The 27,175-nt window shown below is 39.5% G+C and overlaps 1 long non-coding RNA gene and 1 pseudogene across 1 annotated transcript; one reads left to right on the top strand and one right to left on the bottom strand.

Annotated features, from left to right (window-relative positions):
- Positions 1–2,060: 2,060 nt before the first annotated feature.
- LOC140924967 (ectonucleotide pyrophosphatase/phosphodiesterase family member 5 pseudogene) lies at positions 2,061–12,666 on the bottom strand (annotated as a pseudogene).
- Positions 12,667–13,590: 924 nt separating this feature from the next.
- On the top strand, positions 13,591–17,597 carry LOC140924695 (uncharacterized). The gene is made up of 2 exons (XR_012164321.1): positions 13,591–13,837; positions 17,545–17,597. It is a non-coding gene; the product is annotated as an uncharacterized lncRNA (long non-coding RNA).
- Positions 17,598–27,175: the final 9,578 nt, after the last annotated feature.

Genomic DNA, 27,175 nt, shown 5'->3' on the forward strand with positions numbered 1-27,175 from the left:
AATAAAGCAAACGTTAAACGTTGCGCATTTTTTTTTTACTTTCGAACTGCATGTACGTTTGATTTCATAATATAAGAGGCTTGTTTAATTGATTTCAGTCTGTTAGATGGCCATCAATGATCATAGATCAACATGTAAATAGTCCCTGACTTCCATTCTTCTTTCATCGTTTTTTAAGAGAAAAGATTCGTTCCAATGATCCCGGCTCATCCCATCCCGTCCGGACCCCCCTCACTCCACGCTCCGTTTCTCATAGTTTTTCCAAACAAGTTGTAAGGAAAAAAGAAACAGTTTATGGTAACTAAGTAAATTCTTCTTCTTCTGTAATGTAAAGGCCAGTAGTCCTATTCATCAAGTTCAAGACATGAACTGCTCTAGAGCCTGTACCTTGCAACTAAAACCAAACTTTGATACTTCTGTAGACGAAAGGAAAAAATCAAAATATAATTATGAGACCAGGGTAATGGTCACCAGAACCAAGGCACGTATTCTGGAAAGCTTCCAGACGAGGAAACTGACAGGAAACAATGGAAACGTGAGGTATAATGGATGGAGATGAATGGTCTGGTGGCTCTCGAGGACGAGAATGTGGTTTCCTTCAGCTCAAATAAGGAGGGGGGGGGGGGGGGGGAAGGGTTCACGTTGGATGGTGGTGTCTTCCTCTTTCTGGCATCAAGGCTGAGGTGTTTCTATTTTTGTTCAACCGTCGGCTAGGACCATTTCGGGATTAAAAATAAGTTTTAAAAAAATCCTGTAAGATCTTTTATAACAGGCCAGGAGCCCATGAACAGGCCTGTTTGTCCAGATGTTTCCTTTTTTGATTAAAATCTTGCTGCATAAAGAAGAATAGTGCATTTAATGTAATCTCTAAGTCTTTTTCCTTGGCTGTGGGAGATCTGGGTACGAGATTACATCCTTCTCCTTGACTATTGATTTTGTTAAATTTTTGCTCAATTTTGGAATTTTCAGACGCAGCGAATCTTTACATACCCGACTATCCTACGAGTAGCTGTGCCCCTCCCCTTCCGCAGAGAAAATGGGGTCCTCCACTTCCACTGTCTCTCCGGGGGAGGGTACGGCTACAGGTAGGCTAGTCTGAGTGACAGCTAAGAAAGAATCCGTTGTGTTCATTGTGTTGTGTCTGAGAGAACCCCCTCCCCATCCATCAGACTTGATCTGATATCATTTATTGTTTTCAATACCCAAGGTGTCAGAAGGTTTTCTTTCCGTCTTCTTTCTCCTCAAACATATGTCCCTACTGATGATCATTTAATTTGGAAGATTATAAGAGCCATTCAGAGCGCTAGCCCAAGGGGGTCCCCGAAGGTCAGATTCTAATCCTAACGTGAAGTCACCGTTCAGTGTGGTGGTCTTAAGGCATTTTCTAGTTGCTTTGTGGTTTGTTGTCGCCGCTTCATGGCTCAAGAATGTTTCAAGAGAAATATGGTAGCAATGCCCTGGAGCTAAGGTGCGTTTCTAGTGATGTTAAGATCCTCGATGTCCTATAATAAAGTGGTAAAATGTTTTTTTTCTTTTGGCTGACAAGTAAAAATTAGCAATCGAGGCTACTGAACCAGGCAATAAATAAGTCTTAATGGTAACAGGACTGAGGAAAGCACATCAACCTGTGAGTGAATAAATTAAAAAGAACCAAAAAATTGAATTGCTTCATAATAAATCCTATTTTCACAATACCTTTGCACTGTACAAATATTTGCTGAATTTGCTCCCAAGATCATTGGATATGTAAGCTTATAATACATTAAATTATTAGTTCCAATAGTCATTAATAAAAGCAAACATTAAAGCACTTGCTTACATTAATAAACGATGAAACAAGAGTAAAGACAAAAGATGCAAGAGTAGACATATTAATTTTGGGTAGGTACCAATAAATTGATTGCATTGATGAGAAATGTGGAAAAGAGGTGAAAAGTTATAGTTAAGTTGCACTATTACACCTATAAAAGGTGAGAGTCTACTAAATTGTACATACTATGTACACTTTTATACTTAATTAACAACATTTGCAAAAAATACTCGAACATGACATCATGTTAGAAGTTTTGTATTAAAGAACAACTGCACAAAAATTCAGGAAATAAATTATTTAAAATTTACAGATATAAAAAATAATTTTCTCTAAAAAAATTAAAATAAATTTCTATAGTCTAACAAATCTTACTATCATGATGAAAGCCAAGGCTCTGTGGAAAAATTGTAAGAAACCTGTGAAATACAGGGCACCCAGCATTATGATCTTTATGCAAAAACAAAAGAGATTTCCAAGTAGCTTTTTTTAAAGCAACACTATAGGGGCTTTGGGGGGCTAAGGTAGCACAGCCTTGGGACCAATATGGGATATTGACAAATATTATCATTACTTTCAAACTAATCAATAAATTATAATACTACTTATGTTTACTTGACATCACTGGTCAATGACTCATTATTATTTTATTGTAAAGGAGATGGGTCATGAAATCTATTAAAATTCAAACAGTGGGGAGCTGCCACCAAATAATTAATTGAGTGAGACATTAAAATAACAGGTCAAAACTTAACAGAACAGTTTTTCAAATGTTTTGTTGTCTGTAACATAATAATTTTTGACCAGGAGACATATCCAGTTCAACTTAAAGCTGTGATTTGGTAATTTACCAGTAATTCTGTCATTGAAGCTAAGTTCCATTCTGAGGAAGACATTTAATATTTGCAATATTAGCAAAATGAAGTAGAAAACTGTGACGCAGCCCCTTTAACCCACATGGAAGTGTCTACAAATCAAACAATTCTGATGTTCCTAAGTCATATATGTGCCCATACTGCCTTATCCTACAATGATTTTTGACACAAAATGAGACAATACCATAACTCATTAACAAAAGAACTAAAACAGAAATTACACTGACTACTATCAACCCGGTATAATCGTGTTTGTGTTCCTTTTCCTTTACCAGATGCTGCACTGCTTGTAAAGAGCCATTGTTTGGGGCTGGTTCAATGCCCAGTATATGACACATAAGAAAGTATATATTCACATTTTCAAATGGTTCTGAAAGAAAGCCTTCTTTGAATGCAGGTCCTTGGGCAAGAAAAAAGGGGTGCATATCAGGGAATTGGTTACTGTAGCCATGGTTACCACGACTGTCTATTCTCGACTTGTTTTTTGTAATGGTCCATCCTTCTTCCGCGACAATGAAAATCGGCATGACACGTCGGTTATGCCTGTAATGAAACTCTTCAGGTATTTCTTCTTTTAGGTATGTATATAGATGTGGAACAGTCTTGAGCTTTTGGTAGATGTCATTCAACTTTCCTTTCTTGGGTAGAATATGAAAAAACACATTAGAAGCATGGTCTGCCCTGTTTGGATCAGTGATGAGTGTATACCAGTCTGATGGAATGTAATAATCCAGCTGGATAAGACGGGAGTTGTTGACATCTGCCATGCCATGGTCGCTTGTGATAATCAGGTTTACCTAAAATGGGTCATAAAAATACAATGGAAATATATTTAGATCCATCAGTTGTTACCTAATAATAATCTTATGGGACAGGTAAAGAGTTACTACATCTTACCATGTATATAACATATCACAAGCATTTACTAAAAGACATTCTCTTCATAATTGAATAAATCCAGTACCACAAATGAAGAGAAAAACAGTATTTTTTTTTCGTCCTTCACCCATTTTGACCAACTTTACTGGCCTTCATCAGAGTGAATGGCTGTTACAAGCATCACACACCATTGACAACAACACACAAATTTGAAAATTTGCATGCACTACAAAGAAAGCTAGATGTGCACACGCTTTTACTGGCTGTGAGACCTAGTAGCCCTGTTCTGGCTAAAAAGAAGTCACTTTCATTCTAGCCCTGAGGCTGAATGCAGTTCAACATAATAATAGGCCCAAGGGCCTTTTTTTATTCTGGAGTGCTGACTTCCCCCCAAAGTCAATAACTACCACTTATTAACCTTGTCCATTCGGTCATTACAAGGAAATCTCAGACTAAGGTCAGACATTTTCCTGTAATGACCAAAGGGACGAAAATAAGTTATTTATTATAAGGCAATTTCATTATGGACCTGAGCCTGCAATCAAAACCGACAGCTGGATAACTTTAAAAAATTGCAATGAGTTGTACACTTGACCTAGCAATACAGTCATGTGACACTGGTCAGTGGATACCCTATTTGACAGCTGTCAATTGACTATTACATGGATGTCCATAAGGATATTAGCCTGAGTATCAGGCGTTTCTGCGGGAGCGTAATACCCAAGCTATAAGGATTTCCACTATCAAGTTAAGCACAGATTTAATATCCCTTGGACAGCCAGCTAGCAATGTGCAGACATTACAAGAGAATAATGAGAGAGCATGCGTACTATTATAGCTATTATACATTAAAGCTCATCTAGATTTAAACAGTCTTTAAAGGGAAAGTTGGGAAGCAAGGGTGGCACAGTGCTGAGAGCACCCACCTAGTTTTGCTCCTTTTTGGAGGAGAGCAACCAGAAAATGGCCCAACTAGCTCTAAAAGGTGTTTTTCAGCAAAATTTCCAGGAGTGTAGTGATTTTGTTACAAAAGTTATGAGTTATGGTGAGTCCTGGGACTCATCTTGTGAAAAATCATGAGTCTTAGTCCAGAACCAATGAGTCCCAGTTGAAAAAACAAAGAATTCTAAATTGGGCCTTAATGTAATCAGACAGTTAATCTGACTCCAAAACTCTGTATTACAGTTTACTGAATTAAAAATACACTCCTTCTATCGTAAAGCACAACAAGAACAAAACAATATTCATTGTTAAAAAGAAGCCACAAAACAGCCACAGAAATCACACGAACAGGATATTCTACAAAAGCATCCTCAGATCAATCAATCTACCTTAATTATTTGAATCCCACAAGACGCACGCCACGAATTATTTTGCATCTTTCCAAGGGATTTTTATGCATCAAAGATGCACAACGCAGAGGTAACAGAATCACTGGGAGTGTGAATGGGATATTGGGTGATTCCAGAAAATATCCATACCATACCACGGGCGGCATCTTGGAATTCCGAGGGAGAGGGGGGGTTTCTTGGACTGGAATTCCGAAGACGTGGGGGGGTAACGCAGTTTGGAATTCCAAAGGCATGGGGGGGTGTTTCAGCTCTGAATTCAGTGAATTACCAGAGGAAAGACGGCGAAAGCTCCGCTTGAAATCGCTGACCTGTTAACATTTCCAGTTTGTAAATGAAGCACGAACCGACCACGGAAGAAGTATGCGTTCATGCAGATGGGTAAGCAGATGGGTTGTGCAGCAAGCTTCACATCGAAGAGGCCTTAAAGTTGATGAATTAGTCAACTGGTTAATAAAAATATAACCAAGTCGGTGTTTCTCGCCGATTGTCGATCGACGATGTGTTGTTGCGTGCTGAAAACTCGCACCAGTCTCTCGTTTCCAAATAGAACGCCTGACAGATTTTGTATTTCACGCCGATTTTCACGCCGACATGTAGGTAGTAAAATCCGACAGCGCTAAACCACTACGCAGACTCAAGTTTGGGATCTGGCAGCCTTTATTACAATATAAACTACATTAACTTAATACATCATATTTTGATTCTAATAATTCCTCTGGTACATAAATTAATAACTAGTGATAATTAATAGCCCCTTATAACAATAAAAACAATAACAAAACTAGACAAGACTGCCTCGGAAGTGGGTGGGCGGGCAAAATTTAATCTCAAGGCTAAAACCCGATAGTTGTAATAAAGCTTGCTGCAATAGATGCGCTTGTGTAAAAGCTATGACTGCTGGTTGTATCGGACTAACTTGATACACCCTGGAAAGTTGCGTAAGGCTATCTGATAGGCTAGTGTTAGTCTTATGACTATCACGGGACATACTTTTCGTCTTAGTCACAACCTTGTGACCCTCAGGCACATACCATTGTACTAGTGTAATAGCCTGGATAGAATGTAGCAAGTTGGCTCACCAGACCCGGCACCCTATGTCCGTCGACAGGTAGCGGTCTAGACTTATATTAATAAACAAGTTATCAATATCCACCTAAACCACTACGCAGACTCAAGTTTGGGATCTGGCAGCCTTTATTACAATATAAACTACATTAACTTAATACATCATATTTTGATTCTAATAATTCCTCTGGTACATAAATTAATAACTAGTGATAATTAATAGCCCAAACCCAAGTGTAAAAGGGAGTGTGTTGTGGACGTCAAGTAGTGTGTGTATTAAGAATAGACTTGCAAAGCATGTTGGCTGACCGAAGTCTAATAGTAAGTGGCATAGTGAGGTAAATAAGTATAGTGTCAGTGCGCCAATCCCCAAGGGCTTTTATGAGTTCCACCGGCACCCCTGATTGGTATGCGAAAGATGCCCCACCTCGACGGAATGAGTGCCCCGCGTATGACTGAGGGTCAATACCCATGGTAGTTAGGTGGTCTCGTAGTTTAGAAATGAACATGTTATATGTGAAGAAGTGAGCAGTGGGTGAAGGGCCGACAACCCAGTTGAAGGCTTGACTGTTAGCTGCAGTGGAGTTAGTGAAATGGAAGGCATGTATGATAGCCGTGGTAGGGCATAATTTGCTCCCGGGAATGCAGGGGAGCGGGATATCAACCACCCTTTCCCTAAACTGGATGGTTTTGCTCCATCGAATGGTGACAAGTGTTCCCCAGGAGAAGAACCTAAAATCACTTTTGGTGAGTTGCTTAGACGGGTCGAATTTCCTAGCAGACATAGGTAGCAGGTGGGATTTTCGAAACAGGCCATAGAACGCAACCAGACATATGGCCCAAAAAGAAGAATCAAAACTTTTAGTGAAATTGAGAGTTGCATGCAGGCGCAAGAGGATGGAGGGGGTAATGGGTAATTTTTGGTTTGGCGGTGTACCTATAGCGCGCTTGATGCCAGTGAGTAACGATTTTAGTGGCCAATTATTAAGTAGGGGGTTAGGTAACCCAAATTCTTTGTGAAGTAGGCCGATAATGTTTAGATAACTGCCGATAGATGACGGTTTAAGGGATCTGGCTAAGAAAGCAGCGTATTGCAGTAGGTGCGCCGGGTGTACTGGAACCGGAGTGTAGCCCATGTACGAACAGAAGCGGAGATAGGTGTTGCGATGAGTCTTGTAGGTAGCTTTGGTGGACTCGGCAAACAATTGTGATCTGTATTGCTGAACTTCGTGGTTAAGTTGGGCCGCCAGGTTCGGGTCTCGAGGATCTGCAAGAGATGAAGCGGTGCCCGTGAATAGACATATGCTTTGTCAGCGGGATGGCGTGTGCAAGAGCTGGCGAAAAGGTATCGCAGAGAAAGGAATAGAAGCTAAGTAATCCCTTTGATTCGTGCATGCGTGAAATAGAATCCGCGAGTGTATTTTTGGCGCCTGGTAAATAAACCGCGGTAATATGAAAATTGTAAAAGGCCGAGAGCCAGAAAAGCGCGCGTAATTCCTGCATTATAACCTTGCTAGCCGTAGTGCCTTTGTTTATCATTTGCACAGCCGCTTGATTGTCGCTGTGGATGACGACGCGTTTGTTTGACCATAACCTGCACCACCGTTTAGCCGCTAACACTATCGCCAAGGTTTCCTTGTGGTTAATGTGCAGTTCTGTCCATGCTGGGCTGTCCATCGGAAAACTGTGGTAAAACCAGTCTCCCCGGAAATACCCACCGGCTGCTACAGGGCAGGCGTCCGTAGCCACGTCTAGGGTTGGTAAATCGTCGAGAAACAGTCGTGTGCCGTTAAAAATGTTAAGGAAAGTAACCCACCATGCGATGTCGTCACGAAAGGATTGATCCAACCTGAACTTCCCAGCTGGGCGGAGGGCATTCATGGTATCAAGGATTCGTCGCAAAAAAGTGCGGCCGCCGTGAACCACGCGACAAGCCCAGTTCAATTTGCCCGCTAGCCGCTGCAACTGCTTTTTGTTCGCCCGCTGTTTGTTTTGAAATCCGATCACCAGGGCCTGGAGCTCAGCCAACTTGTCATCCGGTAAGGTCATAGTGCAAGCTGTTGTGTCCAGCTGAACGCCAAGAAATGTCAAATTCTGAGTAGGAGCTATCAGTTTGTGGTCACTAATGGAAAAGCCGAGGTCTAGAAGAAGCTGTAAGAGCGTGTCATACGCGAGCTGACACTGTTCCCGAGTAGCACCTATGACTAAAAAGTCATCGAGGTAAACAATGATGTCGGTGAACCCTCGTCTGGCCATCATCCGACGCACTGATTGCGTGATGCGGTGGAAAATTTCAGGCGAGCTTTTTGCGCCGAAAGGTAAACGCGTATCATAGAAATAGCTAAAGTGCTGATCCCCAGAAAATTGCCATTTACAACCAGTTGCCGGATAGTTGTCCGGGTGAATAGGTACCGAACGATACGCATGTCGAAGATCAATCTTGGCCATGTAATAATTAGGTCTGAGTAATTTGACGGCATCGTCGAGTGTTTGGAACTTAAATGATTCGGTAGAGATATAGTCGTTAACAGCCTGCCCGTGAGGCCGAGAGCAATCGTGAATGAGACGAATTTCGGGTGAATTTGGTTTAGGAATAGCTCCTAAAGCGCTTACGATACGCGGTTTAACAGCCGACAATACATAATTGCCTTGCGCAATCTCGTCTCGTATAGTCTGTTCGACCTTAGGTCTGCTGACTGGATTTGTCGCCGATTTGTAATTGTCCATGTCAACATCCACAAAGCTAGTGCCCGTTTCAATTAATTTAAAGCCACTGCATACGCCATTGCAAAGAAAATCCGAATCCTCGTCGTCTTTTAGTTCCGAAAGCCAAAGGTCGCGTTGGAGGGGATTAGTGCCTATTGGGAGTCATGAACTGGGTTGCGTGTTTGGGGGCCCATCCAGTTTGTGAGAATACCCGGGGTGCGATAAACCACATGCTTTCCCTGCTACTTTCCGGTTACACACGTGCGCGAAGTTGCAGTTGTGAAGGGTACAACCCCTTGGCCCGTTAAAATTGCGACAAATAACCCTGCCCTCTGAGGTGAAAGTAGCAAAACCCGTACGTGTTGAAGGTGGGTTAGTTTGTGATGGTTTAGTAATGTTAGCCTTGAATATGGGTTGCAACATGACCGTGTGGAGGTGGGGCGAGTCGAAGCTCCATTGAAAATTATAAATAGCCTGCAATTTACGAAACTCATTGTCGTATAGAAGTATTGAACGCCACTCGTACTTCGCAGATAACTCCATTATATTTACAGTATAGGCGAGGTAATTCTGAATTGCTACTTGGCTAGGTAATTTGCCCTCTGAGAGCAATGTATAAAAAATGCGGGTATTAGCTACGACCCACTGTGATAAACTAACAGTTTCTAATTTGGGCTTTTTGGGCCCATAGGTTACAACAATTTTGGCATGTCCTTGGTTGCCAAGAGTTTCTTCCTCATCTTGAGGGACAATGTTATTAACAAAGTCAATTATCAATAAAGGTTTCTCACCCTTTGCCATTTTCCCTGGTTTCAGGAACATTTCCGTGTTGTTAGACGGTGATTGCCATATCGGGGCACTGTTGAAAGCTTGCGTTGGCCACGTGGCACCATTCATTGGTTGGTCTTGCAAGGGGTCAATGGTTTGGAGGATCTCGTCTAGAGGCGTTTTCCCCCCAACTGCATCATCGAGTTCCAATTTTGATAGATCCCTGGTGGTGAAGGTTCCGGCTCTATCCGCAGTCTGTAAAGGGCTGCTTCGATGCAATGCTTCGATTGCCTGCCTTTTCTCTGCAATCTTTGCGCGAAGTCTCTCCTCACGTTGTTGTCTCCGTATGGCCTGCTCCTCCAGTTCGAGGGCCTTCAGTTCTTCCGTTAGCGTTGCCATTACGTCCTCTTCTTCGAGTGGAGACGCGCCTTTGACCTCTCTCTTGGGGGAGCACTTTTCAAAGCCATCGCAGAATCTGGATGGGATGCCCCAATGGTGGTCGTCAATGGGCGTTTTGCAGCCAGTGCATCTCGCCACTCTTTTTGATGTAGTTTCCATATTGATAACAGACTCACTGTTGCTGTCCATAATCAAAATTTAATCTCAAGGCTAAAACCCGATAGTTGTAATAAAGCTTGCTGCAATAGATGCGCTTGTGTAAAAGCTATGACTGCTGGTTGTATCGGACTAACTTGATACACCCTGGAAAGTTGCGTAAGGCTATCTGATAGGCTAGTGTTAGTCTTATGACTATCACGGGACATACTTTTCGTCTTAGTCACAACCTTGTGACCCTCAGGCACATACCATTGTACTAGTGTAATAGCCTGGATAGAATGTAGCAAGTTGGCTCACCAGACCCGGCACCCTATTTCCGTCGACAGGTAGCGGTCTAGACTTATATTAATAAACAAGTTATCAATATCCACTGCAACATGGCGGGTGACGGAATATCGATCGTAAACTTTACTCTTATCAGCGTCCACTGGTATCAATACGATCTACTCCTGAAAATATGACGGTATTGAATGGAAAACAAAAAGTTCTATTAGGTGTAAGATAATGCTTAGAAGGAATAGCTACGGTGTACTAACGTTAACAAACTTGAGTTGCTTGATCGTCTGACTAAAAATTGTGAACAGAATTCTTTTGCAGAGGGAAAAGTGCAAGTTTCTCGTTCGTTTGAAGATTTAGGCAGACGAACAGGAATTCCAAAGGGTCTGAAACAAAAGTGGAAAATTCCGGAGGAGAGGGGGGGTTAGCGATTTTGGAATTCGGAGGGCAAGGGGGGGATAAGCATTTTGGAATTTCCGAGGGCAAGGGGGGGTTAAAATACTCATGCCACCTGTGGTAGGGTATGGATATTTTCTGGAATCACCCATTCTGAACAAAAAATCCATCATGTTGACATCTGATGGAGCATCACCATTGGCTCTAGTAGTGAATGACCCTAGGCATTGGGTATTATCTGGTCATGCACAAAGTATCCTGGATCACTGATGTAACAGGGGCGGATCTAGGGGGAGGGTGCAGGGGGTGCGCACCCCCCCCCCCGCCCGAGATGACCTGTGGTTTTCTAATACAACAGGTATTCTGCAAAAAAAAAACTATGTGGTTTATTGGTGTTGAAGTAGAGCAAGAGACGAGTGCACCCCTCCTAAAAAAAATTCTGGATCTGCCCCTGTGTAATCTAAATCCAGTTAGTGAGGTCTGTGAAGCAGAGTTGGGATCCTTCTTCTGGAACCACAATGGACTCAACAAATTACCAACCAGATTGGCTGATCCAACAATGGCTTCTTTACGCGTCAATCATAGCACATGCGATGAACTCCAATCCTGATACAGAGCGGGGTCAGCCAGAACAAAGACATGCAGACAGACTGAACCAGAGATTTAGTTTTGTTTATGACACTGGCCAGCAGTGCACAACGGCAAAGAGTGTAAGGGCTCCGTGATGGTTGACACACCGATAGTCTAGTCAAGCCTAAATAAACTTAATCATCGCGTACATAATTGTTGATCAAACAATCGTCGTCAGCTGATGTCAACTTTTTACAGTAAACTGATTGATTTGGTTGTTATTTAAGATTAGATTTTCTTACCTGATTCAACAATCCGCGATTTCGTAAACTTTCCAACAGATATCCAGTGACATTATCCATTCTACGAATTATGCTTTCAATCTGTGCTAAATTAGGGCCAAATTTATGCCCACTGTGATCTGGCTCGTTAAAATAAGCGGCCAAAAAGCTTGGAGGATCATCCTGCTCTAACATTGTACATAAATAATCTACTCGTTTCTCGAAGGAAAGTGACCCATTATAGGGTAAATAGTGTGTAGGGTACTGGCCTTCTATTTTCACCTCTGAACCAGGCCAAAACACCACAGCACTCTTCTTAAAAGCTTTTTGATTCGTGATCCACACCGGTTCTCCGTTCCACCATTGTAAATCGCGTAAATCGCGTACTCATTTCCCAGGATTTGGAGCTATAAAAGCGTTCAAAAAGGGGGTACTTTACCATGGGGAAGATTGTAATAGAGGGCCAAATAATGACCATCCTCGGAGACCCAGGGGCAGTCAGTCAGTTTTCAAGCACAGGCGGAAGAGCCCCTGGGTACCGACTCTCACCGGACCATTTCCAAACGGTCAAGTGAATGCTGGCTCCTGATTGGGCACAAAAAATGCTTTGTATTATTGTGCCCAATCGGCGAACATTTCTCTCGTGAGTTCTTTTCGTGAGTTCGTACACGATGGGTATTATGTCGCCACAGTTGCCCGGTTCGTTCACCAAGCTTGTGCGTACAAGGGAAACTTCCATTTTCTACTTTCCTAACCAGAAACGAAGGACCTACCGATGAGTCGAAAAACGTTTCGGATGCTATCAGCAGGAACAATTCATTTTGCACTGAGAAAATTCTGTTTCTGACGGATCACAATGTATCGTAAATAATCAGATAATAGGAAGTTTAAGATGCGGCGGCGACGAGATAAAAAAGTAATAGCTTGACAAGGCAAAACAACAACTTTGCACGTGCGTCACGCATTTTGCAGATTTCTTTGCCGTCACTGCACGACTACCACGTGAAGATGCCTAATTTCAGGTTTTGTGAAGGAGGTAAACAAACAATGACAAAATTTTCTTTCTCTTTATGAACTTGGATATGGTTGATAGAAAATCAGCTCCAGAAGAGTTCGCTTGCATTTGACATAGTAAGCGAGTTGGGAGAATCACGATAAAGACTTGAAAAATGTGAATTCACTTTTCATGCGACGTTTTCGTGGCTGTCAGCTGTCGTGGAATCTTAAACTCCTTAAGATTTACGAAGGCATGATCGATGCAAGTATGAATACCTGTTGTAAGCTCAAGCTTGTATTTTTGGAAAAGCGTCTTTAGTTTTCGGGTAGACAGTGGTAGTCTTTACACTAGAGCCTAAATAAGCTAAGAAATATTTCAAGACAAGTAAGTTTTAATTACTTCAAGTAAAATAAAGCTTCACACACAACCGATTCTTTTTTACTTCAGGTTATTTTCCCACGCAACAAAATTAAGATTGATTGACATGTCTCGCCTTTCTCAAAGCTCAAGAAACCGCAAAACCGCAAGTCAGCTAAGTAAGTCATAAGGATGGTTTTCAAGTCGCTTGAAACTTTCTTGAACCGTTTCAACTTTCCGACTTTAATGAGATGCAAAGCAAAGTTACTTGAGATTTTACTTAGGCCTTCACACACGAATTTTTGGTTAAGTAAAACTTAGCGGCTCTTAAGTCTTACTTAACAGCCTAGTGTAAAGACAACCAACCAGTATTTTGAAATAAAGTGTTTATATCAAACTGAAAGTTTCCTGACTGCGTGCATTTGTTTGGTGCATGAGCCAGACAAGCCGTGATCGAGTCAATAGCTGTCGAGTCGTGTACGAACTCACGAAAAGAACTCAGGAGATGCTGTTCCCCGATTGGGCACAATAATACAAAGCATTTTTTGTGCCCAATCAGGAGCCAGCATTCACTTGACCGTTTGGAAATGGTCCGGTGAGAGTCGGTACCCAGGGGCTCTTCCGCCTGTGCTTGAAAACTTTCGTCGCGCCTTTTCTCCCGGCCCGACTGACTGCCCCTGGGTCTCCGAGGATGAATAATGACCCTCCAATACTCGAGCCCGCGTTTTTATTGGTCAATAGGTGACCTTACATGACGTACTTGCTGGGTTGTTTGCCCCTCGCTTGGTCGATCGCTTGTCAGTTGTCAACCGTCGCGTTGTAGGTGCTGTTGTACCATGCCAAAACGTTCTCCCGCAAAGAAAGATTTTAGAGATAACGGGGAGAGAAAAATAAAAAAGAGCAAAGAAGGTGCTTCTTCATCAACCAGCAAAGTGGATGAAGATTTGGTAAGATCTTTCTGTTTGATTTCTGTTATGGCACCCCTTTTCACCTTTTGTATTTGGGGTAAGCTCATATGATTTCTAGTTCAACTTTTTAATACTTCCTCAGATTTTCTGGAATGAAAAAAGCGTTTAATTCACGAGGAAGCTAACATATTTATTATATTACTGAGGGCAAGCTGCTCTTACTGAGGGCAAGCTACCACGACATATGACATGAAGAGCTTTGTTTTTGTACTAGCATGATTTGTAATGATTTTTTTTTATTTTATTTTTATTTTATTTTTTTTTTTTTATTAACAGAGATCTTTATTACCACTACATCACTTACAACACTTTCACTACAAAATTTAAGGTTACAAAAAATTACACTTAAGAATTAAGATTCCAACGATTAATACAACATACACTGCAACCAGGCTTGCTTCACGCATACGTAGATTAGATTATAATCATTTACAGTAAGGAGAGGAGAGGCTTCCATTGTGAAAGAAATTTTGCTTTTTGTCCTATTTAAACCCCTAACATTTAACGTAATAAAAGTTAACTTATTCATATTAACGAATAAATATCGATATCTTAATAGTTTCACAATACAGAAGCCTTCTTAAGCTAAAGCCTGGAGAAAACATTGCATCACTTACAACATAAAAACGAAAATTACCTTTTATGAAACAAATTAAAGGCATTGCCTGTGAAGTTCTTTTAACTCCAACAATGGGGAGAATGTGAGATTAAAGTTGTTGTTGGTCAGTATCACTCCGACGGCGTTGCTAGGTTAACTCTTTGCCTCTTCCATTTCATGGCGTAGTTTTGCTAGTTCTTCTGTTCCTACGATTCTGTGACGGCCATTGGCATCGACATATTTGAGTATTGCAGGATATGCGATGTAGACTTTCCGGTCGTCTCCGAGTTTCTTCTTTAGAAACTTTCTGTAGGGCACGAGCTCTTGCCTCCGCCGTTGGGTTCTTTTGGCGAAATCCTCACTTATACCGATGGCATTTCCGTTTAACGGGTTATCCTTTAGACGAGCGGCGGCATTCCTTAGTACCTTCATCTTATCCGTGTATCGAAGAAAAGCGACGTGCATTGGTCTGGGACCCTTTTCACCAGCAGAAGGCGTTTTGCTTGGCGTGCGGTGTGCCCTCTCCAGCTCAACATGGCCACATATCGTTTCAAGGCCCATATGCTGCGTAATAAAATCCTGTCCAAAAGAGATGCAATCTCCTTTTTCGGCTTTCTCTGGTATATTGTAGAAGACTAAGTTGTTCCTTCTTGACCTGTTTTGTAATTCTTCGATTTCATCCTTCAGCGCATCGACAGTGGCGCTATCTGCTTTTGAGTCTAAATCCGTTTTTACCTTCTGCAGTTCTGCTGTCATAGAGTTAAGTCCTCTTTCCATGTCACCTACGGTATTTTCAATCTTCAGCAGTCTTCCGTTTATTTGTTCAAGCACGTCTAGCTTCTTTAGCTTTTCGTGTATGCTTTCCAAGATGGCGGCGCCGGCCTCATGTTTATGTGGTGGCGTTCTTTCATCTTCACTGCTTAAGCGTGCCTCTTGTCTCGCTCGCTTTTCGTTGGGCATAACGGAAAGGAAAAGCAAAGATTCTCTAAATAGTTTGAGGCTGATTTGGCTAATTTCCTGAAACTGATATAGTGAAACGGCAAGGCAGCGTCGGAGCGACAAGAAAACACGACTACTCCATTTGGCGCCCAGTCCCAGTCCCCCATGATTTGTAATGATATTTGGCATAAATACCACGAGTGATATTTCGAAATTGTTACACGTAATTTCAAATTTGAGACAATTTTGAAATATCACGAGTGGTATTTATGCCAAATATCACGTACAAATCATGCTATTATTTGTTTATACTACTACCTGCAAAAGGTTTGTAATTTTCACATGTCGGTATTTCAAATTAAGCTGAAATACCACTGCTCTAAGCCAATCAAATTGCAGTAATTTTTCATGTAGTAGTGTAAGGCGTCTAATCTGTCGATTTCCAGGGTTTACCTCAGTGTAAGAACCCGTGAACTTTTTCTTTGTTTTGCACCTTTTGTTTTTCTGCGTTCTATTGCGTTGACTTCTTTGTTTCCTCTGTTTTACGTCACTTGTGAGTTTAACAGGTTCTTACACCGAGGATGAGCCGATTTCCATTCATGGAAATCAAAAAGCAACCTTGAACTGAAGACCATAACAAATAAATATATGGCAGCACTCCTTCATACTTTATCTATCAATAGTTAGCACTACAGCTGCCCCCGCTCTGTATGTATCGTGGTCGGTCAATAGTCTTCTTGTTTGTGTAGCTCTTTAAAAAACATAGATTCATAATGGATATTTTCACACATATTGCATACATAGATAAGAACACAAAACAAAACGTTTCATGCAGTGATTCAGTTCGATTTTAAAGCAGCTCAGATCAAACCATTCTCAGTTTCGAGAATACTTTATTCTAAAATATAAGCAAAGAATTTATTAGAAGTTGTAACTCTTCACTATTTCTCTTTTACTTTTAATTTAAAATGTTTGATCACGTTGCTCTTGGGCGTTCTAGTCATTTAACTTGTAAGACAATATGTTAATGAGAATTCGATGAAGAGAATTGTTTCATTATGATGGAGAGATATCTGTTGAAGAGCAGTATTCACCATTTTGCATTCTGCAAGAGATACTGAAAGCAAAGTTTATGCAACAATATTGGGAGGGGGCAGACAGACAAGGTGCATTAGGGAATGCAAAAATAACAAATACTTGTGGTTCTATAAAGGTCACTTAAGATCTGAACAAGTTGAGTAATTCATAAGTTTTTTGGCAAGTCTTTCTTACATGTAGCTGAACCATACATTTATAACAAATATGGAAACCTTGGAAGTTTAGCTCTGTGGATTTGACCTTAAAGTGGAAATCAAAGTTCTGTTGTAAGATGATACAAAATATTTTATTTCCTCATATAAAAGCCATCCCTCTATTAACCACCTCCCTCAAATAAGAAATCTTTTCTAGTAATAGTTGACAATACAGCTCCACCCCCTCTGTATATTGTCGGTCAATAGTATTCTTGGTCATTGTGTAGCTCTTTGAAATATACCAATTCATGATCAAAGATTTTCACACATATTCTATACAGAGGGTGAGAGTAAAAACAGGAAACGAAAGGTTCCATGCACTTTTTCAGTTTGATTTACACAGCTATGATCTGAACACATTCTCTGTTTTGAGAATAGTTTATTTTAAACCATTACAAAAGATTTAATTATTAGAAGTTAAATTTTTACAAACAGTTCATTTTATTTGCCTGAAATTAAGCCTTAGAAACTAAAAGGTTTGATCAATAATTGCTCACAGATGTCCTTCAGGAGATTAAGTATTAGAAGTGGCTAGAACATGCCAAAGAGATAGAGAAAGAAATCAAAGATCTGTGAACTTGTGTCTGGCAAACTATCCAAGTGTTTATATACACATTCATGAATACACATCTTATAACCTCATCTCCGCTTAACGATGAAACATTTCCCAAGCATTCGTTATATAGAGGTGTTCGATATAGCGAACCCTCCACTTAACTAACACATTTACCCAGTCCCTTTGCATGTTAAGTCGAGGTTCCACAATGTACTTAAATACTTTGATCACTAAAACTCCTTTTAAACTATATCATACAGCAGAGAAGTTGATAACAGATTTGTTGTTGTTCTTGTTGCAGGAAGACGAAAAGTGATTAATGAAAGAAGATCATTAAGAAAAATAAATATCAATCGTTTTTTCTTTTAAAGAATGGTGTATTCATTTGTATTAAAAAAAAAAACTTTTGAACGTCGTTTCTCCTTAGACAACAACTACTCGCACGTCCAAGCTCCTATAGAGGCGTCTTCTCTATTTTCTAAACAACCATTTTTCGACTAGCATCTGTTTTTTAAGAGCAGGGGATTTTTAGATAAAACTTCATTGACAATCATTATCATTAACCTCTCTCATAATATTGGGAAAGGCTTTTCGTTGTGCGTGGTTTGTAGAATCTCGTTTTTGACTCTCTTTTACTATTCATTGTAATTATTATTCTTTAAAAGTTCATATTTCAGTTTATTTGTTGCTTTGGTGCATGTATGTTTTTTTTATCCCCATATAACGGTGACGTGGGATCCTATTCACCACCGGTGTTTAGTTTTCTGTGAGCTAAAAATAAATTTAAGTAAAACCTTCATACACCAAGAAGGTTGGCTTCAGAAAAGAATAAGGCCCGAGGATGATAATTGGTGGTAGAAATGAATAGTCTGTTGAACGTTGTGCTTCCTCTTCGACAACAACTAGTCAAACATTAGAGCTCGTTACAAAGCTTTCTTCTCTATTTTTTCGATCACTATTGATTTTATTCACATTGAAATGTTGCGAGTTCTTAGGCTCAGTAAACCTTGTAACACACATTTCCTAAACTCCTTTTTTTTATTGGAAATGCTTTTCATTGCGCGTGTTGACTAGAATCTCGTTATTGACCCTCTTTTACCATTCATTGTTATTCTTTATTATCAGTTAATTTGTTGTTATAACTTAAGAATCATCTTGTACATGCGTGACCTTGTGCTCAAAACCGTGACGTAAAAAGGTTCACACTCTCTCCAACATCAATAGCACAGCATAAAAGGAAATTTAAGTCTTCGTTAAGTTTTACGACAAGTGATATTGTATACCGCATGACCCAACCTAGATAGTACAGTGGGGGATCGAGAGGAGGGGCCTGGGCCATTATTTTTAGACTAGACTTGCTCACAAGTCGAGCTTTTGAGCGCGTAGCGCAACAGTGAGCGCGAAGCGCGATCGTACGAGCGCCGAGCGCGAAGCACGAGCGAGCCAACCTGGTCCTACCTGACCAGACAATAAAACCATGCGAACGACTTTGAGAAAGTCTATTTTTAGACCAGAATGAGGCTCGAAGAGCAGAAAATGTTATTTTAAACTGGGTCTGCCACTGCAGTAACATCGAAAAGAATGTGGCAGTTTGAAAGTATCAGAAAAGTTCTCGAATTTTATAGACGGTGTTCTCTTGAAAGGAAATTTCTTTCTTCGCAATGACCGAGTATTTTAAAGTCGATGATTACGAAAACTAACGTTTTGGAAACCAATAACCACCGGATTGTAGCTTCCAGTAAGATTTAACTAAAAAGACTAACGATTTCATGGATATGAAAAAATTAAAAAAAACCTTCATGACAACAAAATGGGTCGCTTCGGACGATCAGCCGAAGATGATAACAAGAAAAAAAGACCAGTCACCTGAATGGTGTTTTTCTAGTCAAACTGTTTCAACGGCTCAAACGTCTGAGCTCCTTACAAAGACATTTCTCCATTTTTTAAAAAACCGAATTTCGTGTAGCTTTTCTCTTTTTTTACGTTTAATGAATTCTTAGCAAACCTTTGAATCAAAATAACCCATTTAAATTTGTTACTAGTAACCAGAAAGGCTTTTCCATGGACATGGTTAGTAGAACATCGTTTATGATCCTCGTTTACCATTCGTTGAATTATTCTGTGTAAGGCAATCCATGTTTCAGTTTATTTGTTGTTACAAGGTCAACTATTCTCGAACTTGCTTTGGTGCGTGTAATTTTTTAGCCGTATATAACGGTGACGTGGGTGGGTCGACATTCTTTCCAGAATAAGAAATTAAACTACAACAGGACATCTACCGATGAAAAGCAAACGGACGATTTCGATGCCTAATCACCACCGGTGTTTTTCTTTCTGTCGGCTTGAAATAAATTTAAATAAAACCTTCATACATTAAGAAAGATGACTTCAGAAAAGAAAAAGGCCCGCGGAAGATGATTATTGGTGATAGAAAACAATAGTCTCTTGACCGTTATGCTTCTCCTGACAACAACGAGTCAAACGTTTGAGCTCCTTTTTAAGGTATCTTCTAGATTTTCCTAAAAACCATATTTCGACCAGAAAAGACCTTATTCACATTCAAATGTAGCAAATTCTTAGGCTAAACCGTGAAAGACCAACTTTCTACACTCCTTTTTTATTAATGGAAAGGCTTTTCGTTGCGCGTGGTAAGTAGAGTCTCCTTTTTGACCCTCCTTTACCATTCATCATATTATTCTTAACCTTTTACCATTCATTGTTTTATACTTTAGAACTTTATTTTTTAGCTTATTTGTTGCTATAACGTAAGAGTTATCTTGTACATGCGTGACCTTGGTATCCGCTCAAAACTGTGGTAAAAGGGTCCACACTCTTTCCAACATCAATAGCATAGCATAAAGGGAAATCAAAGTGTCTCCGTTAAGTTGTGGACAAGCAATATTGTACGCCGCTTTGACTAAAGGTGAACCCAACCTAGAGAATACTAGCGACGAATTATAGCATGTCGCAGTTTGAAAAAATAAAAAAAAATGGTGTTCTCTTAAAAGAAATTTTTTTTTCGACACGACCGAGTATTTTGAAGTCAATGATTAAGAAAACTCAGTAACTTTTGGGAAGTAACCCTATTCACCAACAGAGTTTAGCTTTTTGTAATCTTTAACAGAAAGACTGTTGATTGCATGGATGAGAAAAAAAAATTAAAAACCCTTAATACACCAAGAAGGTTTGCTTCAATTTCGAGAAGAATACGACCGGTCCAAGATGATAACTAGTGGTAAAAATTTAGAACATGCAGTCAGTTAAAAATAAAATGCTCTTTTTCTAGTCAAACTGTTTCAACGAGTCAAACGTCTGAGCTCCTTACAAAGACATCCTCTAAATTTCCTTAAAAACCGTCTTTCGAGTAGCTTTTCTCTTTTTTATACGTTTGGTGAATTCTTAACGAAATCTTTGAAAATAACCCATTTAATTTGTTACTAACAACGGGAAAGGCTTTTTCAACGGACGTGGTTACTAGTAGAACATCGTTTGTGATCCTCTTTCACCATTCATTGAATTATTCTGTGTAAGGCAATCCATGTTTCAGTTTATTTGTTGTTACAAGGTCAACTAATCTTGAACTTGCTTTGATGCGTGTATTTTTTATCAGTACATAACGGTGACGTAGAAGTGTCGACATTCCTTCCAGATTAAGAAACTATGAAAAGAAAGATCGATTTAGACGCCTAATAACCGCCGGTGTTTTTCTTTCAGTATGCTTAAAACAAATTTAAGTAAAACCTTCATACACCAAGAAGGGTGGCTTCAAAAAAGAATAAGGCCCGAAGATAATTATTGGTGGTAGAAAAGAATAGTCTCTTGACCGCTGTGCTTCCTCTGACTACATTGAGTCAAACGTTTGAGCTCCTTACAAAGCTTTCTTCTCGATTTTCCTAAAAAAACATATTTCGACGAGAATTGACCTTATTCACATTCAAATGTGAAAGATCAATTTCCTAAACTCCTTTTTTATTAATGGGAAAGGCTTTTCGTTGCGCGCGGTACGTATAGTCACCTTTTTGACCCTCTTTTACCATTCATCAAATTATTCTTATTTTTACCGTTCATTGTATTACTTTTTAGAACTTTACTTTTCAGCTTATTTGTTGCTTTAACGGAAAAGAGATATCTTGTGCTTGCGTGGCCTTGACATGAGCTGAAAACCGAGCTAAACGGGTCCACACTCTTTCCAATATCCATAGCGATAAGGACAAGCAATATTGTACGCCGCTTTGACTAAAGCGGGATCCAACCTAGAGAGTAGTAGCGACGAATTATAGCATGTCGCAGTTTAAAAGCTTATCAAAAAATGATGCCTTTAAAAATGGTGTTCTCTGGAAAGAATTTCTTTTTTTGACATGACCGAGTATTTTGAAGTCAATGATTAAGAAAATTAACAGTTTGGAAAGTAACCTATTCACAACCAGTTTTTAGCTTTCTGTTATCTTTAACAGAAAGACTGTTGATTGCATGGTTGAGAATAAACATTAAAAATTCTTAATACACAAAGACGGTTTCCTTCGGAGAAGAATACGAACGGTCAAAGGTGATAACAAGTGGTAAAATAAGACAGTTTTTCTATTTTACTCAAACTGTTTCAACGAGTCAAACGTCTGAACTCCTCCATTTTCTGAAAAACCGTGTTGCAAAAAGCATTTCTCTTTTGTATACGTTTGGTCAATTCTTAGCGAAATCTTTGAAAATAACCCATTTAAATTTGTTACTAATAACGCAAAAGGCTTTTCAATGGACAAGGTTAGTAGAACCTCGTTTGTGACCGTCCTTCACCATTCATTCAATTATTCTGTGTAAATCAATCCATATTTTAGTTTATTTGTTATTAGAAGGTAAAAGAAGTTGAACTTGCTTTGATGCGTGTACTTTTTATCCGCATATAACGGTGACGTTGGTTTGTGGACATTCTTTCCAGGATTGGAAACTGTGAAAAGAAATCTACCGATAAAAAGAAAAACTAACGATTTTGACGCCTAATCACCACCGATGTTTACCTTTCTGTAAGCTTGGAGTAAATTTAAATCAAAACTTTATACACCAAGAAGGCCGGCTTCGGGAAAGAATAAGGCCCAAAGATGATACTAGGTGGTAGAAAAGAATAGTGACTGTCTGTTGAACGTTGTGCTTCCTTTGACAACAACTAGTCAAACTTTCGAGCTTACAAAGCTATCTTGTCGATTTTCCTAAAAAACATATTTCGACGAGAATTGACCTTATTCAGGCATTCAGATGTAGCAATTTTTTTAGGCTAAACTGTAAAAGATCAACTTCCTTTAAAACTTCTTTTTAATTAATGGGAAAGGCTTTTCGTGAAGCGCGGTACGTAGAGTCACCTTTTTGACCTTCTCTTACCATTCATCACATTATTCTTAAGTTTTTACCATTCATTGTATTATTCTTTAGAACTTTACTTTTCAGCTTATTTGTTGCTATAACGGAAGAGATATCTTAGGCATGCGTGACCTTGGCATCAGCTGAAAACCATGGTAAACGGGTCCACACTCTTTTCAACATCAATAGCCCAGCATAAAGGGAAATCAAAGTGTCTCCGTTAAGTTGAGGACAGCAATATTGTACGCCGCTTTGACTATAAAGCGGGATCCAACCTACAGAGTACTTGCGACGAATTATAGCATGTCGCAGTTTGAAAGTATCAAAAAATGATGCCTTTAAAAATGGTGTTCTCTGGAAAGAATTTCTGTTTTCGACATGACCGAGTATTTTGAAGTCAATGATTAAGAAAATTAACAGTTTGGAAAGTAACCTATTCACCACCAGTTTTTAGCTTTCTGTTATCTTTAACAGAAAGACTGTTGATTGTATGGTTGACAATAAACATTAAAAATTCTTAATACACTAAGACGGTTTTGTTCGGAGAAGAATACAAAAGGTCAAAGATGATAAATAGTGGTAAAATAGAACAGTCGGTTGAATGCTGTTTTTCTATACTACTCAAACCTTTTCAACGAGTCAAACGTCTGAACTCCTCCATTTTCTGAAAAACCGTGTTGCAAAAGGCATTTCTCTTTTGTATACGTTTGGTCAATTCTTAGCGAAATCTTTGAAAATAACCCATTTAAATTTGTTACTAATAACGCAAAAGGCTTTTCAATGGACGTGGTTAGTAGAACCTCGTTTATGATCCTCCTTCACCATTCACTGAATTATTCGTATAAATCAATCCATATCTTTTTAGTTTATTTGTTATTAGAAGGTAAAAGAAGTTGAACTTGCTTTGATGCGTGTACTTTTTATCCGCATATATAACGGTGACGTGGGTGTGTGGACATTCTTTCCAGGATTGGAAACTGTGAAAAGAAATCTACCGATAAAAAGAAAAACTAACGATTTTGACGCCTAATCACCACCGATGTTTACCTTTCTGTAAGCTTGGAGTAAATTTAAATAAAAACTTTATACACCAAGAAGGGCGGCTTCGGAAATGAATAAGGCCCGAAGATGATACTAGGTGGTAGAAAAGAATAGTGACTGTCTGTGCTTCCTTTGACAACAACGATTTACACGTTCGAGCTGCTTACAAAGCTATCTTGTCGATTTTCCTAAAAAACATATTTCAACGAGAATTGACCTTATTTACATTCAAATGTAGCAAATTTTTAGGCTAAACTGTGAAAGATCAATTTCCTTTAAAAAGGGGAAAGGCTTTTCGTGGCGCGGTATGTAGAGTCACATTTTTGACCCTCTTTTACCATTCATTATACTATTCTCAGGTTAGCATTCATTGTATTATTCTTTAGAACTTTATTTTTTAGCTCGTATTTGTTGCTATATCTTAACAGTTATCTTTTACATGCGTGACCTAGGTATCCGCACATTCCGCTGAAAGCCGTGGTAAACGGGTCCACACTCTGTCCAACATCATAAGCACAGCATAAAGTTATTAAAGTGTTTCCGTTAGGTTGAAGACAAGCAACATTGTACGCCGCTTTGACTAAAGCGGGATCCACCCCAGAAAGTACTAGCGACGAATTATGTTGCAGTTTGAATGTGTCAAAAAATGATGCCTTTAAAAACGCTTTTCTCTTGAAAGAATTTTTTTTTCAAATGACCGAGTATTTTGAAGTCAATGATTAAGAAAACTAACATTTTGGAAAGTAACCTTTTTACCACCAGAGTTTTGCTCTATAACCAGAGTATAATACCATCAACTGACGTGATACAACTTACCTTGACTGTGAAGATGACCGCACAGGTTGTCGAAACATTAGTCAATGTCAACAACAACAGTTCTATTCAGGACTACGTTTACTCGGACGATGAAACTCAACCTACTTTTGAAATGACTCCTGGATTTAAACCTTTCACATGATAATTAACTGTAGAAAAGAATACAGTCGAACCTCTCGATACGGACACCTCTCTGATACGGACTCCTCTCTATTACGGACAGTTTCCAATGTCCCGAGAAATTCTCATATATTTTCTTTAAAAAAACCTCCATAATACCGACTCTCTCTAATACGGACAACAGACACGAAATCTCGGCCCCAGAGAGTAATTTCATATAAACTTAACCTTTTTTTACGGATACTACTGTGATCAGGTGCCGATCCCGAATCCCGATCAGGTGAATCTGCATTGGGTGAATCTCGTTTTTGACCCTCTTTTACCATTCTTTGTATTATTCTTTAAAACAATGTTTGTCAGCTTTTTTAAGTTAAGAATCATCTTGTACATGTGTGACCTTGGTACCCACTTAACAATCGTGCCGTAAAAAATAAAGGGTTGACAATCTTTCCAACATCACTAAAAGGAAATTAAATTGTATTTTATCAGTTTGATTACAAGCAATATTGTACACCGATTCGACTTAAGCAGGACCCATTTTCTTTTCGAAGAATTATAGCATGTCTCATTTTGTTTGTATTAAAAGTTCATGTCTTTAAAAAAAGTGTTTTTTTGAAAGAAAATCTATTTTTTGACATGATAGAGTAGGTTTAAGTCAATAATTAAGCACAACTAACGTTTTGGAAACCTGTTCACCACCGGAGTTTAGCATTCTAAATAGCTTTAACAGAACTGACTATCGATTGTATCGGTGATACACCCTTCATAGAAGAGGGGTGGCTTCGGAGAAGAGTAAGTCCGGCCGAAGATGATAACTGGTAGTAAAAAGATTATAATAAGATTCCAACACCCTTTTATTTTTCATTTTTTGATTAACTTTTACAAATATTTGCGTGAACCTTTTTATCAAATAAAACGAGAAGGTAAGACGTCCTTTTTTGGCTTCATAAGCCATTGGAAAAGTTGTTTTGGTCAGTTTGCCAACGGCAAGAAAATCTGCATCGACTCAAGTTGGCACCCAAAATCAGATATTCATTATTTGAAAAAGGTTCTTTTGAAGCAAAAAGACTCCATCCATGACATCTACTAAGTTAGTGTGGGCATTTCACTTCATTCTGCTGCCTAAGTAGGTGACAGCGCTGTTTTATTTTTATTCCGTCATTGAGATCCGAGCCAACAGGCGTTAATAAGGCGGCGCAGTGACTAGAAGGGGTCTTTATAACATCAGTGCTTTTCTCAGGGTAGGCTCAATTACCAGCCGCTGTTCGGGAAAATGAGCCCACACTCATCTATTCTCAGGGGCACCCAACGACAATTTTCGGAAGAATATCTGTTCGGAAGACGATTTTAGATCTAGAATTTTCGGAACATTTGTTGTAAAATGTCTTGCTTGCCTGCCTCTCCTATGATTTTCGAACATCAAAAAAATGGTATAATTGCCTATTTTTAACGGGTTTTTACCCTAAAAAGGTCACCTAGAGTTTTCGGGAGCCTTTTTTCTCGCTGAAATTTTCGAAAAGGTAAGTTTCAATCCCTATAATTTTCGGATCACTAGGCTTTCAGCTAGGAAATCCCAACAGATGAAAAATTTTTAGGGGATAAAAATATGCCTACATCTACCGTTTAAATACTAAAATACGTTTAACAGTGCTATGTTTAAGTGGTTTTGAACTATATTCTCGTTGGGTGCCCCTGCTTTCTTACGAGTGACTGCAAATAACACCGTACAGAGATGGCGAAGACGGCTTAGTACACGTTTTGGTTATCTTCTTCTTTAGCCGAAAGTCGAGACAGCTGACTAAAACTGAGGAAAAGCGTAACAATTAAAATTAGCCCAGGTAATACTGAAAGCATCAACAGCTGTGGCACCAGGTTCTCGATGCCATGAAACTAAACTATCAGACTTCGCATTAAGCCTTGATGCAATAAAAAAGTAGATTACATGAACGAAGGTCAAGCCTGCCTTAGGTCATTAACTTTTGAGACCACTCCAAGTAAGATGGATCAAGTAAGGTCTACGGCCAATGGTCTCAATCATCCATAAACCCGTCACAAAACCACTTTCTGATAAAAACAATAGGACCAAGAGGCAATTCCAAAGGATAAATCCAGATTGGTAACGGGAGAACGATTTTAGCCATTGCTGCACCATGGTGGTTCGGTGACAGATTTGCACGTTAACTACACCACGGATACGAAATACTGCAAAATCGCTATTCAGAAACTAAAAGAACGGCTCATATCACTAAAAATTTTAGTTTTTTTCGTGTAATGTGTGATAAAATAGTTTGTGGGTCCTAGAGAGTCGATTATATACGATTTTAAAACGTGGTATTCCACAGTGCTATGAATTGCCCTCTATTACAACGTTCCCCATGGTATTGTACCCTATTTTTGACTGCTTTCTTAAGTGGGAGCTCACCGGAAACGCGCGTGCGCGACCGGGTTATAGAAGGAATAATGTTTGATAGGCACCTGCGGCAACAGTCTCAGTCGGGTGTATGTAAAACACGGAACCTACCCGGAACCTACCGGAACCTGCCGGAATCACCCGGAACCGACCCGGAATCCCCCGGAAACCAAAATAATAAAAATAAAATAAAATAAAG

This window comes from Porites lutea, chromosome 14 (assembly GCF_958299795.1).
Source record: "Porites lutea chromosome 14, jaPorLute2.1, whole genome shotgun sequence".
Lineage (NCBI taxonomy): Eukaryota > Metazoa > Cnidaria > Anthozoa > Scleractinia > Poritidae > Porites > Porites lutea.